Source organism: Aedes albopictus, chromosome 2, assembly GCF_035046485.1.
Source record: "Aedes albopictus strain Foshan chromosome 2, AalbF5, whole genome shotgun sequence".
Lineage (NCBI taxonomy): Eukaryota > Metazoa > Arthropoda > Insecta > Diptera > Culicidae > Aedes > Aedes albopictus.
The window spans coordinates 102,224,271-102,239,949 of record NC_085137.1 but is presented as its reverse complement, the minus strand read 5'-3'; positions in this window follow the sequence as shown (position 1 = coordinate 102,239,949).

Sequence of the window (15,679 nt, the reverse complement as noted above, 5' to 3'; positions counted from 1 at the left end):
CGTCTAAGAGGTATAAATTTGCTTCATAAAGATTACGAGCCTTTACTAACTTGTCTACTAGTGTTTTCCTCAAAAATTTCCTGTTTGGTGCCTTCCTCAGATTTCTCAAAGTAAGTGCAAGTTGTTCTATATTTTTGACAACATTTTTTTCCATTTAACTCTCTTCTTTTTAAAATCGGATGAGGTCACTGTTAGGCTTCCGGATAATTAATTCTCGTACAGGATTTATGAGATTTGGTAATTTACTTTCAAACAAGATCTTTCAGTAAGTCACACATTTTTGAATATTACAATGTCAAACACCACTTGAATACACCATTTTAACTAAATTGTTTCGGTACTTATTTATTTTTAACTATTAAATTAAATCATCACTCACGCTAGTATATCATCTGCAAGTCTCAGCAGCAACGACGAAGCTACGTTGGGGTCGCTCCATGTTGCGCCCTTGTTGGGGTCGGCTCCATGTTGCCGGATGACCCGTTTGTTATGTTGTTTCTTCGTCTGCACTGCCACTAGTAGTGTTCGATTTTCCACATGAGTATGTCCACTATGTCATCTCGAAGTTCCACAATCGAACTCCTGGTGTTCGTTTGCATTCCGTTGGAGATCGCTGCTGCTGCTGCTACTTGGAATAGGGCGTTGCTTGTTGCTCTTCCTTTGAAAATCCTCGGTACGCTCTAGCTTCGAGCTTGGTTTTCACCTCGTACATTTGTGTGTAACACAATGTGAACACTAAACTGTTTATCTTGTGTTCCGTCATTGTATAGTTACTTAGTCACTTACACTTAATGTTTCCAATAAAAATGTTATTATTTATTTCAACTACTCCACACAGTACAGTAAAGTTCGACACTTCCTTATAACTGTTAGATTGGATGGGCAGCGGCTCGTCGAGCGGCTCTTTCTGCCAGCCGTTCCGTGTGTGATTTGTGCAACTTCAGTAGTAGTTTTATTAGCACGTACGCACCCGCGATAACTGTTAAAATGCAAAGCGCAACCGCTTGTGTTTGATGGTGTTCTTCACTGGGTCCCATTTGATTCGTAGTGACGATCTCGTCACTTGAAAACCAACCCATTTTCAAATGTGATTGGAATACACTTTACCGAACTGTATCACTTTCACACTTTTGCTGCGGAGAAGGCAAAACCTGTCTTAGGTAGCCATGTACTAAACTTGGAATTCTCTTCAGAGTAAAGTGTACACCCGTTAACTGTTGGGCTCGGAAACAGAATGATTTATTCAATTTGCTTTTCGTGGCAACCGACCAACGCTCGGTGGCGTATGGTTTATTCTGTTGTGCTTAGTTGCACGATTAAGCAGGCCACACAAAGTGCATAGCCTGTTTGATTGTTATGATATAAACATCCGCGTGGACGTTTATTTAACTTTGCCGATTCATCACACTACATAACCAAGTCAGTGTAGCAGAGGACGGAAAGGATTCAACTTCTTCGTTGATGAAAGTTAAAGATTAAAATCATCAGCTGAAAACAACTAAGAATCTGATAAAGGATGGTATCGCTGCAAAACTCATCAAGGTGGGTCCAGAAAAGTTTTTCACCTGCCTGCACCGGTTAATTGTCATGATTTGGGAAAACGAACAGCTACCGGAGGACCGGACAAGAAAGGGCATCTTCTGTCGTCTGTCACCAGAAACGAATGAGTTCGTGAGAAGTTATCAAGCCGGCTTCATCGATGACCGGTCGACAATGGACCAGATCATCTGTTCATCCACTTCAACGCGGCATGTATAGAACGCACAAAGCTATGGAAAACCATGGACGAAAACAGTTTTCCTGGGAAGCTGACTAGACTGATTAAAGCATCGCTCTGGAAGGTTTTATGCCACGACCACGAGCCGGGCTCAACAGACAGGGAACGATTTTCGCAAAATCCGGTGAATTAGTGTGCTTGGCGGACGACATGGACATTATCGTCAGGAATTTTGAACGGTGGCATAACTGTTTACCCGCCTGAAACGCGAAGCAGAAAAGGTCGGACTATTGGTGAATGCCGATGTAGGTATATGCTGGCAGGTGAAACCGAAAACTGATGGCTAACAACAATGTGAGTCGTGATATCTGAAGGCGCATCATCAGTAGAAATACATAGTGACTATTATGGGCTCCATAAGAAGCTGGGGTCTAAAAAGATCCACCCACGATATATACAAAACGTCAATAAGACCGGTGGTCCTCTACGGAAACTAGACATGACCATGCTCGAGGAGGACCTACAAACACTCAGAGTTTTCGAGCGACGCATGCTAGAGGCGATTTTCGGCGGTGTGCAGGAGAATGGTGTGTGGCGAGATGTATGTGTGTATATAATTACCGCCCACGTTAATTTCAACCCTATATGTTTTAAAACATTCACAAACTTAGTAAAGGCATTGTGTGCAATCGTTTATATGTATCGACAAACGTTGAAGAAAAGAGCCCAACCAGGACGATGTCCTTACCCAAATTCCTTTTAAAAGTTGCCAACATGTGCAGCCAGTTAATTTGAATCCTTCTTCATTCAACAAACCATACATGTTACTTTCATCCTCGGCACATAGTTGGAAAAGAAGTTCGTATAAGTTTGCGGTTCAATCGTATTGAACTGGGATTGCAACCACAACAGTCACAAACGCAAACGACAAAGTAAAGTGAACGATTTCCAGCCCCAGTTCAGTCTTTGGCCGTGTACGCAGAAAGGAAAGACGCTCGTCAAGTTTTCAAGTGGGTGTATGCTGCGGTCGTCTTATGTGGTACAACTCTGCACTGAGATCGTCGATGTCTTCGCCGTCGTCATCGCCATAGCTGCAAGGCACAACTCGTTGTCGATGTGCTGTCTATTAGCAAGTTAAACAACACTCACAGTTTAATCTTAATTGTTTGGAAGTTTTCTCGTCGGTCTGCCGGGGGTAACTTGTGTGTGGATGGATCGTTGTTCGTCATCGCCGAGAGAGATGGGATGAGTGAAAATAGGGAGGATCCAATTGAGACACTTGACGTAGGCACCATTGATGAATGTAAGTAACGAGTAGCTAGGTTAGGTCTTATGGTACATTCATTAAATAAAGATGTTTGACACGAGACCATGAATGAAGATTAAATGAATAAGTTTTTCTTTGCATCCGATGGTGTTGGAAGAAGCAACAGCTGGTCTTGCTTGACATGGATTCATATTGAGAGCATGTATGCTAAAGGTTTGACATTTTTCTGTCCCAGGTGGATATTAATACATTTAAGGACAAGGTATTTGGAGTACATAGCTCAAAATTTCTAGAGCACCGTTTTTTAGAACCGTTGAACGGATTTGAATGAAAATGCATCACGCTAATTGTTCAGTGGTTGTCAACAACGTGATGCATTTTAATCCAAATCCGTTCAACGGTTCTAAAAAACGGTGCTCTAGAAATTTTAAGCAATCTACTCCAAATACCTTGTCCTTAAGCCACTTACTAACAGACGGAATATCGTAACATCTCCGCAAGCAACAAGTTTCCTCCAGCTGAACCAGTGATGTCATCGAAGTAAGGGGGATTTACTTAACAGCGTAAACCACTGATTAATTATCATCCTGATTGAACGTAACGATTACCAAGGCAATCTAGGATTATTTCATTCACAATTTCATGAAACATTTCAATAATTCCTTTAGATATTCCACCAGAGTTTTTTTTCAATTGTCAGATGTTTGTCATGCTACTTTTTTGGAAAATTCTCCTGTTTTTCAGAAAATATTCAGGATATTTTTATCACATGAATTTCTTTAAAAATCCACAAAGATCCCTCTACATATTTATTCCAAAGTTTTTACAAGATTTCTTTCATTTTTTTATGAGATTCTAAGAGAATTTCCAAACATTTTTCTTAGTAATTATTTGAACGATTCTTACAGAAATATCTCTATAAATTCTCCTAGAAATTTATCAAATAATTTTTCATATCTTTTTTTTTTGCAAAAACGAATCAAAATTTCCAACGGAAATTTTTCTTTGGGATTGTTATGAAAATTTCTCCAAGAATTGTTTTTCATTAATTTCTGCAAGTAATCCTTCCCAAATTGTTCTAGAGATTTCTCCCTAGTGAAATTTCACCAAAAAATGAGTAATCCTCCATCCTGCAATCGAAGTTCTGCCATGAATTATTCCGAAAACTGTTCCAGGGATTCTCTCAACACTCGTATGGTAATTTCTTCAAAAATTCTTCTGGATATGTAAGTAGGAATTTTTCTTCAGAGACGCCTTCAGAAAGTTTTTAGGTTTTTTTTTTGTCAGAAACGTAGCCAAAAATTCTTTAGAAATTCCATTAGGATAGAATCATTATTTGAAATTACTCCAAAGTTTCTTTTTTTCGCGGCATTCTTTCAAAAATCTTCAAGGAATTATTTTAGATAGGGTATCGCGCTACTTGGGCGGTGGCTTCTATATTCGTCTGTTTTCCACTATAACTCAGTCAATTTTGAACCAATTGACTTGAGAAGTTGTACACGGGTAGATACTATACCTATCTGACCACATTCCAAAAGTTGTGTCAATTGGTTCACATTTGACTGAATTATAGTGGAAAACAGACGAATATAGAAGCCTACGCCCAAGTGGCGCGATTCCCTATCCCTCCATTTCTTATAAAACTTATTTTTAGATTCTTAGCCGTAAACAAGCTTATTTAGTTGTATTGTTACATTCAAAATGTTGTCCACACTGGGTTTCTTACGAGATAATGATTATTACAACAGCTCTTATACCGTACAAATTAAGCCATCTGTTAGTCCCCAGCTTTAAATCACGGAAAAAAATCTCCAAAGAAAAAATATGGAATCTTAGACGCCAGCAGGTGATCCGGTGGCAGTGCAAGTGTGATGGATGAATCCGTATGAAGCCACTGGATCTCGTGCTTTCATCTCGTCCTATTCTTCAACACCGTCTTCTTCAATATCTTTCATGCATATCGCTCTTCCTTTGCCAACGGGGATGAACAATATACAGCAAAAAAAAGAAGTAAATGCTTCTTAAACGACGTTTAATGTTGATTTTTTTTTCGCTCTCTGAATCTGGTTCGGCCAGGCTTTGTCCCAATTGCCGCCTTCTGTCAGTCACCGGGACCGACCGGGAGCGCGCTTCGATTATTCCACACGATTTGAGCGGAAGTCTGCTCTGTGGATGTGTGTGCTTTTTTACGATCCTTGTGTTTTTTTATTAGATCAGGGAAGCCAGCCTTGTGCTGGTGCATTTTGCGTTCGACTAGCGAGCACGTGCTGAACAATCTGTCCAACTTCCTGTCCAGGACAAGGAGTTTTTTTTTCTATCTTTTCTGTCTGTTGATTTTACTCTTTTATAATACAATATGTGATTCACTTTGCTCCGTTGCACAGTCACCATCGTGCTGGGACTTTTGAGTTAGCGTACAATCCATGTTGTTGTCGCCGATGTATGTATGATGAAGAAGGATGTACAGATCAGGCTTTGTGTTTATGTGAAAGCTAACCATAAGGCAGAAACTTCCGATGTGGCTTCTCAAAGGAATGCTAATTTGAATCCTTATGAAGACAAGAACGGATTTTGTTCAACGGGTTTAAAGGGTATGGAGTGGTTTCATATTGTTACCAAACAGATATTATCAACATTGTCGATCTTTTCTTTAGATTTGCATGAAAAAAAAAGAATGGAATAGTAGAGCCTTGAAAAATCTTGAAAAACTGAGAGAATTCTTCAGAAAATATGTTGGCGTGTAAACATTTCACGAACTCTTCAATCAACTTTAACTTATATGGACATGAAAGAATAGACCGATATTCATGATTGCCATTCACATTTCTTGCATTTTCTCGATGTCAGGGCCAATCGTACAGCAGGGACAGGAGTCCACGGGCTTGAAGAACCCCCATTTTGTGAGTTAGGGGGGAGCCTAGGATTTTTTCTAAGCGTACCATATCCACACACCAGTGTGGACTTACCACCTTTAGCACCGCGAGGTTACCGAGCACCGGGGCATACGGAATGCTCAACCGGAGAAAGCCTAGGCATGGCGGGGGCCTAGCAGTGGGCTCTGTTGGGTCTCTCCAGAAATTGCAGACATCCGGAAGCAAATCTGTCCAAGCGATAAGACACCGCTTCCAATGTGTCACAGCCCAGCTATGAGTGCCTCGTGCACATCAGGAACGATACCAGTAAGTTCCTGATTATGTAATACTGGTCATGCTTAGTAATTGGTACCCGAGATGGTACACGCTTAGGTAACTATGCACACGTGAGCTGGTGGCGTTGGCGGCAGTCTATCCTCTTAGTAAGGTCGGTGACAGTGACTTTAAACGCAGCAAGGGCTAATATCAGCGCTGTCCTCCGTCCCATAACATCGTGGCGTGGTCTTAAAGTACGTTCCTGATTTGTGCCCATCTTAGGCAACTAACAGGGTGGAAGTTGGTTCAGATAAACACTTCTGACCTTCTGATTAACACTGATCCGGCTCTGAGCCCAGTCCCCATAAGGGCCTGAGCCAACTCTTGGTTGGCCTCCATATAATACTTGAAAGACGCCAAACATCAACAAAACCCAACGTCGAACAAACTTGCACAGCACCTCTTAAAACAACTCGAGTAGAGATTCCAAGTAGTACGAATTCAATATAAACAGCTTCAGCGACTTCAATCACACCGAACTTCAACAAGGGAAACGTCCAACCAGCAACGAACGAAAACTTGAACTCTACCACCGTCCAACTTCCAACGAACGAAAACCAAAAACAACGAACGAAATCAATCCACAACTTGAACAGCAACGCTTAAAGTAATCCAGCAAGTAAAACAGCTCTGCAATTCCGTAAAAGTCCAATATCCGATACTTGAATCTGAAATTAGGAGAGAAAAAAATGACAAGCGAAGAAAAAAACCGTTTAGCCTGATCAAGGCCTACATACCGAAGATGAATTTGCTCTACTACACTCAGCCAAATAACCTTAAGATTTCCATAAGGCCCAACTTATGAAACGGCCTTTAAATAATTCATAATGATTCGGATGAATTTCATAAGGTCACTCTATGACGTAAAATCGTCTCACACTTTGGTTTTTATTCATGTTTAGCAACATGGAATTCTCAAGCGTCGGTAGCCGTGTGGATAAAACACGGGCTCGGTGATCCCGACGTTCATGAATCGAATCCAGTCTGTATCATTATAAGATATTTTTGATCTTTTCATAAGTCTATCTTATGAAATTTGTCATAGCAAGCACGATCAATTTTCATTAAGTTCACCCATCAGAATTAGTTATAGCAAATTTTCATAAGGTATTTCGATGAATTTCGCTAGTTTTTTTCGCTGAGTGTAGGATCATTGGCGAGATACCGGTTTTAAGGGGGACCACGAGGAGCTGGTTTATCCACGTGGGTTTGGTTCAAATTTATGTTTAGCCTTTTTTGGAGGGAAACCCGGAACTATTTTCGGCACTACTGGCAGTCCCTAATGTGGTCTTAGCCTACTTCCTTGATAAGTTGTCATCAAGTTGTCGGCAAGGTTGTCGGAAAAGCTGTGATTTGATGTGCCGCATGCATAAGTTTTGTTTACTTATATATACGGCCACTTCCGGCGGGACACCCGGAACCGGTTCCGAAACACTACCGGATCAGATATGGTCTGATACTATTTTTTTGCCAGCTTTCATTAGGTTATCAGAAAAACCGCGCTTGCATGGTTTTGGTTCATTTTTAAATTTGACCATTTCCAGCGGGGCATCCGGAACCGGTTCAGATATGGTCTGAGACTGTTTTATTGCTGAATGTTCATCAGGTTTTCGAAATTGTCGCAATTTGATGTATCGCATGCATATATTTGATTCACTTTTACATCTGGCCACTTCCGGCGGGACATCCGGAACCGGTTCCGGAACACTACCGGTTCAGATATGGTCTGAGACTATTTTGTTGCTAATTGTTCATCAGGTTATCAAAATTGCCGCGATTTGATGTGTCGCATGCACAGTTTTGAATTATTTTTATATTTGGCCACTTCCAGCGGGACATCCGGAACCAATTCCGGAACACTACCGGTTCAGATATGGTCTGAGACTATTTTCTTGCCAGCTTTTATTAGGTTATCCAAAAAAAGCCGCCCTTTGATATGTCGCATGCATGGATTTGGTTCACTTTAATATTTGGCCACTTCCGGCGGGACACCTGGAACCGGTTCCGGAACACTAACGGTTCAGATATGGTCTGAGACTGTTTTGTTGTTTATCAGGTAATCGAAAATGTCGCAGTTTGATGTATCGCATGTATGTGTTTGTTACATTTTTATGTATGGCCCCTTCCAAGGGTACTGGTCCGGAACACGTAAATGGCCATAACTCCGGAATGGCTGGACCGATTCGAACCATTTTCAATAGGAAACAATGGGACCAGATTCCGCGTCGAATGAACCGTCGGTCATTAAAATCGGTCGAGGTTTACTGCCAAAAAGTGATGTGACCGGGCCTTCTATCAAAAAGTCATTTATGTAGTGAACATATAGCCTTTCCAGCAGAGCGTTCATGATTAACAAAATTTTTAATCATGATTAATCATTGATGATTAAACTTCTTATTTTGGTGATTATTGATTATGATTAATGATTAATTTGATTTTAAGGATGGTTAAAGATTATGATTAATGATTAAAATTGGTTTTATCTGTGATTATTGATTATGATTATTGATAAAAAATAGCTCATTGATTAAAAATCATGATTAATCATGATTAATCAATCACAAAAACTGCAAATGATTAAAAGGTTTTTGCTGTTTAAAATATTTGTGACGTTTCAAAAGTAAAAGTTATTTTGCCTGGGAGATTTTTGAAAAAAGAATCACACTTAGAACAGCATTTGAACCAATTCAAGTTGGATCATACATTTTATGTGGTGAATCATTTTTTGTAATGAATGATTAATTATTGATTAATTCTTTTTCCTTATGATTATGATTACTGATTAATGATTAAATTGCGAAATCAGTGTGATTAAGATTAATGATTAATGATTAAATAAGAAATTTTAGTGATTATGATTAATGATTTTTGATTAATCTTAATCATTAATCATTAATCATGATTAAATTTATGATTAATCATTCACGCTCTGCTTTCCAGTACACTTAGTGTACGAGAAAGGCAAAACCTACTATAAGTAATCACAATACACAAGCACAATAACAATAACACAGCGTAACAAAAATTGACTTTTGGTCTGTCTCAAGAGCAAACTTATGTGTCTCTGACAGATTTTGGGTCGCTGAATCCGAATCCGGGCTCAGATTTCCTCTAGTACGTCAACGGTTGCAAAAAATCTGAAGCATCCAACGAACGTGAGTTTTTGTTTTTGTCTTTGCACCACACCACTTCTGATGTTGAAGCCCCTGTCCTTCACGGACGCAAGTGAAAAGAGAATAAAAATTATCTCGTCGCTCACACGGGAGAGACGGCGAGGTTCAAAAGCAACATTTTTCCTGTGACCGGCACTCAAACGACAAAAATTCACCACGCTTGCTTATGGGCTAGTCACATTCATATGGCCGTTGTTGACATGAAGCATTCATCAGCGCAGAGTGTGTGTTGATGTTGGTGCAGTCATTACCACAACAAAGTAGTGTTGAGTTTTTCTGTGTTCACTTTCAAGTATCTAACAGCAGAGCTGAAAATGAATGCCAACAGCATTCAGTTCAGCGTAATTTCATTCAATTGAGTGAGATTTTTTCAATCCTGAGTACGTCACAGTTTTGAGCTATACCCCAACTTATAGGGTAAAATATGCGATTTTGGGCTTATTTTTTACTGCAAGCCATTAATCATGGAAATATTTTTTATAAGCAATCAAAAGGAAAATTGATCAATTAACATCTATACTACCGTCGTTGGGGGTGAGAATGGGTCAAAAAAGGATACTCAAAAATTGTTTGTTAAATAACAAATGCAATTGAAGTCGGAATAACTTTTTATTTGGTATGTATACTCTTTTATGTGGTACTGATAGTTCAGCAAGAAAGTATCACATTATATGATTTGCTTACTAAACTACAAATGATCGAAAATTAACCCAATCTCAAACCTTAGAGGGGGTGAGATTGGGTCAAAGTATTCGAAGTCGCCTATCTAAGAATATAAGTTAATTTTATTGATCATAACTTGTAAACCTACTTAAAATACAATGTAACCATGACGAATGTAAACTTGGGTAATTTTAAAAGATGATTAATTCACCTAAAAGGGCTAATACAAATGAAAAAAATGTTGAAATTCGATAATATAACGTTTGTATTAGGGTGGCCCACAGTTATATGAAAAACAAAAATTTCGAAAAATGCCAAGTCTTACCTCCTAAATCAGTTGTTTTGGACTCCCAGAAGCTACGTTCAAAATTTGAGCAAAATCGGTTGAGCCTAAGGGGGCGCTCAAAACGCTTGAAGTTTGTATGGGAAAACTGGGCCAAATGTATGCAGAAATTTTATGTTTTCGAATATTGCCGCTAGGTGGCGCTGTAAGCGTTCAATAATCAAACCCTTTGGTATTATTGTAGGTGACTATATGCCAAACAACTTTGTCGAAGACCGCAAAGTGATTAGACGTCTGTGAAAAAAGTTATACCCTAGGCAAAGTGAGGCAAAGTATTGAGATTTCATTATTGATATTATTCCTTTACGTGTATTGAAAAAACAACAATAAAGTTTATCCTCACTTTACCTAGGATATAACTTTTTTCACAGACGTTGGATCACTTTGCGGTCTTCGACAAAGTTGTTTAGCATATAGTCACCTACAATGATACCAAAGGGTTTGATTATTGAACGCTTACAGCGCCACCTAGCGGCAAAATTCGAAAACTTAAAATTTCTGCATACATTTGGCCCAGTTTTCCCATACAAACTTCAAGCGTTTTGAGCGCCCCCTTAGGCTCAACCGATTTTGCTCAAATTTTGAACGTAGCTTCTGGGAGTCCAAAACAACTGATTTAGGAGGTAAGACTTGACATTTTTCGAAAATTTTGTTTTTCATATAACTGTGGGCCACCTTAGTTTGTATGTTGTATCGCCATTTTTAGCCACCATAATCATCCTCATTTAAAGTTTCAACCTCCATGAGAGGAGGGGGGGGATTACATTGAAAAATTAATTGAAAAAAAAACATGATATTTTTAGTTTACTGCATAAGAAATGTTTAACCAAACCCTCTGTTATAAACTCTTATGTACATGATCATTGGCCTCTATATTTCCAAAGCAAATCACTCCACCTCAAGATAAAGGGTTGTTCAAATATTATGTTACACAATATTTCACATTATTAGACCCTCTCTCGCAATAACATTTATACGGATTTTTTAATAAATTTTATATGAGTTCTAGCACAACGGTAGACTTATTCTTCTTTTTTTACTATTTTTATGTATCTTAATTCATGAACTTCAAGTTAAATATGTACACAATAAGCAATTTCTAATGCCACAATTCAACGTTCGTTCGCTTTCCGCCATTGTGCTATGTTACCGGTTAACCGGATAAAATTTTATAGCCCCGGTATTTCCTGGATCCCACTACCGTCTATTTCCTTAACTGGATCCCACTACCGATATTTCCTTAAAATTTCAAAAATGAGTGGAGAAGAAAAACGCTATTAAGTCTATTTTGTTAGCTTTCGATATTGCAGTACACTAAAAGCTAGATGATGATTAGAGGAGCTAAGTTTATTGTTATAAATGATTTTAGGCACTAAACGTATGAACACATTCGCTTGGCACTTCTGCGACATATATTCGAAAAAAAGCGTGCTTTTATGAAGATACGGTAAACATGGCACCACTTTAACGTCAAATGGGGACTGGATAACAAGTTGAACTAAGCTAAACTTAACTAAAAGGTTATTTGAACTCGATAACATGCTTGACCCAATCTCACCCCCATTCTTAATATTTAAACATAAGGTCGAAAATATTGAATTTTCAAATAAAAAGTGCATTGACAGCCCACTTTTTTCATTGCATCAACCAGGTAATACCTACAGCTAACCACTTATAAAAATTAATGGTTAGGTGCCTGTGTGAAACATTGCGAAGGAGAAATTTTTTCAGGGTGATTTACTAGTAGTTTCATCATATAAGTTTAGCCACAAATTTAACAAAAAACGATTATTGCTAAACATCTTATTCTGCATCATGTCGTGTAAAAACATCCCCTCTTTGAAAAAATATACAGTTTTCAATATAAATCAGCGATAGTTGATGAGCTATTTCAAATTTTATGTTTCTCCGTTTTGACCCAATCTCACCCCCCAGACCCATTGTCACCCCCATCGACGGTACCCAAGTAACAATTTTAATTTTATCAAAGTTTTTTAGCGATTCAAAAATACTAAACATAAAACCATTGATGCCGACTTGAAAATGCTCTCGAGTTCTTGTATGCCTCAATAAGCACACGTTCTGGCTAGTTGGCCCAGTCTTATTAGGGTCTACAGGACTTCGTATGCAAACCGGCTTAGGATTTCGGGTTGTATCATAGTTTTATCAATCTTCTAAATAAAACCATCTTCTGACTTGTCAAATAATAGGGTCCTAAAATTAAAGACGAAATCTCGATTATATTGAATAATACGATCAAGTATGGTATTCTAATCGGAATTGTACTTCACTCGAACTTGAAAAACAAAGGAATAATGAGAAAATTCGAAATAAGTAAAATGGTAAATAGTTCTACTTTGACACTTGAGGTCAACCTTGTGTGACGGAGCTCGACATTTTTCGCACTGGGAATTCAAAAATGTTCCTATCTGACATACACGGTGAAAAAAAATCACTCAAACTATGTGTTATAAGCTAGGGACGAGACAAAAGACTAAAAAAAAAATAAAAATTATATATTTTCAACTACGGTTAATAAAAACGTCAAAAAATGAGTAAATATGTACTCTTGTACCATATATTGTGGTTTTAAACAAGAATCCAGATAGGACTTTAGGAGCCTATTGGTTTGATTATTTTTCACTCTAAATGTTCGATCGTCAGAATAAATTATTCTTTGCTTGTTTATCCAGCCATCAATTGGTCGGCGTTAAGTCAGAGAGGACCATGTGTCTTTTACTCAATTTTTAGAAAAACTATTTCAAAGTTTGCAACTCTATACATTTTGAGTTTTTCAACAAATGTTCTTGAGTTTTTGCCACAAATCTTAATAACTATTCATCAAAGCATCACTCTGTATTGATCGCGAAAAAACGTAAAAAAAGCTTGAAACCGAGAAATTGCTAAGTAATTGATTGTACTTAGTCCACTCTGACTGAACGATTTGTGGAAATTCTTCAACCAACTACAGTTCACACTGAAGTTTGTACATATTTGATGAAGAAATAATGCACAAGTACGACAACAGTTAATTGGATCGATGTATAATGTAAGCAGGAAGTTTGAAATTTTATATTTCTGTTATTACACTGTTGATTACCATTTTCAATTTTTATGTTCAGTCAGAGTGGACCAAGTACAACAGTTCAATATCACATAGAAGGTAGTCAATTAAGGCGAAACTGGAAGCATTTCCTCACTTTTTGGTTTTTGATTTTTTATTAAATAACGAAGCAATATTTTCAAAATCGGGTTTCGTGCACATGTAGAGTATGGATCAAGGTATCTTCTGATTTTTTTTGGTAGTGAAAAATGTTTTTCGTTTTTGCAGAAACCATTTTTGAACAAAATTTCACAAAAAAATGGTTTCTGCCAAAATGGAAAATATTTTCCACCTCAAAAAAATTCAGAAGATACCTTGATCCATACCTTACATGTGCACGAAAACCGATTTTGAAAATATTGCTTCGCTGTTAAATAAAAAATCAAAAACCGAAAAAATGAGAAAATGCTTCCAGTTTCGCCTTAATGAGCTTTTTAAGAATTCTTAACTTGAACAGTCAATAGCTAACAACTTTTGAACGTATTTTCATAGTTCGGTACGTTTTTGAAATATTGTAGTTACACAGTTCATAATAATTTATTCAGAGGACTGGCGTTTTTCAAAAAATCGTTCAGACAGAGTGAACCAAGTACACAATTCTCAAATAACCGGTAAAATGAATTTCTTCATGAAACGGGTATTGGTACATTTCAATATGATGCCCAACAGCTACTAAACAAACATATTTTGATTAGGAAAGGATTACGAAGAATAAGGTAATTTCAACTATTTTTTTAGAGACACATGGTCCACTCTGTCTGCACGCGAATTGTCACAATTTGCTTCAATACGCTGATCTGTAAAATACGATATTGACCATAATAAATTGAATTTTCACATGCTTTCTTGATCAATAACCATCAGAAAATACGTTAGGGAGCCATACGATTTGGAAACGTATTATATTTTGATGATAAACAATTTAGATTATTGGATTTTAACCAATACATATTTTTTCAATTCTCTTGACATCAAGCATTTGGTCCACTTTGACTGCACACTATTATCGATTTTCGCAGTTCAATCAGAAGAAAATTGTGCTAAAACTCTCGTTAATTATAACATTAAGAAAATCGGGTGAATGTTCCAAGTAGCTAAAGTAATTCTTAATCAAATGCCTTAAAAATCTCATTTTCGTCAATTTTGTTACTTGGTCCCCTCTGACTTAACGCCGACCAATTGAAAAGATGCAGATATGGAATTCAGATTTGTTTTCCTATTTAATACGTATCAGGAGACATGCCAGGGAAAATTTGTGGTGAATGCGACTGTGATAATGACAAAAACTAAGTGCGCCACACAAAGTATGCATAATTTGGAAATTAAATGCATTTAATTTACTCGGCGGAATTGGGTGCAAAAAAGTTTTTTTCAACACAGCGGAGTTTAACCCTCAAAGCCCCAGGACAAACTTCTTTTTTTAATCGTCTGATACTCAGGATCTGTAAAATATAAAAATAAGCGGTTTTCACTACGATCGATGGGAAGAGTTGTACTTCATGTAAGAGTAGTTGTCAAACCGGAAGTCCATGTTTGAACCTGTTTTTGCACCGGAAATAAGTGTTCCCTGGGGCAATGTTTTGGGGAGTCGTCTATGAATCTGGTATTTTATAATAATTCTGAAATATTTAACAACTTGAAATGGTAGGCCAACGCAAGAACACAATGCTGATGCTTCTTTCTGACATGAGATGCATCTGAAACTTGGTCCCAGGAGTGTACTTCCGGTAGGACTCCCTAAGACCCAATTTCGTGATCATAATCATTTTGCACCTGAAAAGATGATTTTAGAAGTTTAGTGTCTATGAAGAATTTGTTTCGTATATTTGAGCCCTTCTTTTAAAAGTATCACTCATGTGATTAATCGACCGAAAATTCAAACACTTTTAGCCAACGAATTATTACTAGATCATTGCATACTTTTAGGCGTTTATCGGTTTCTGTCCCAATTTACAAAATTGATTCCAATTTGTTAAAGCACGCTTCGCTAAGAAATTTAAGGCCTGATTTAGATTCCACCTTGATTGATCTACCGAGAATTAACAGCGAATTATTGAAAAAGTAGCCTAAAGGCAGCTGTAGAACATATCGCCAAACATAGAACCAGGGAACACTTATTTCAGGTGCAAAATCAGGTTCAAGCATGGACTTCCGGTTCGACAACTACCCTTGCATGAAGTATAACTCGTCCCATCGATCATAGTGAAAACCGCTTATTTTTATAT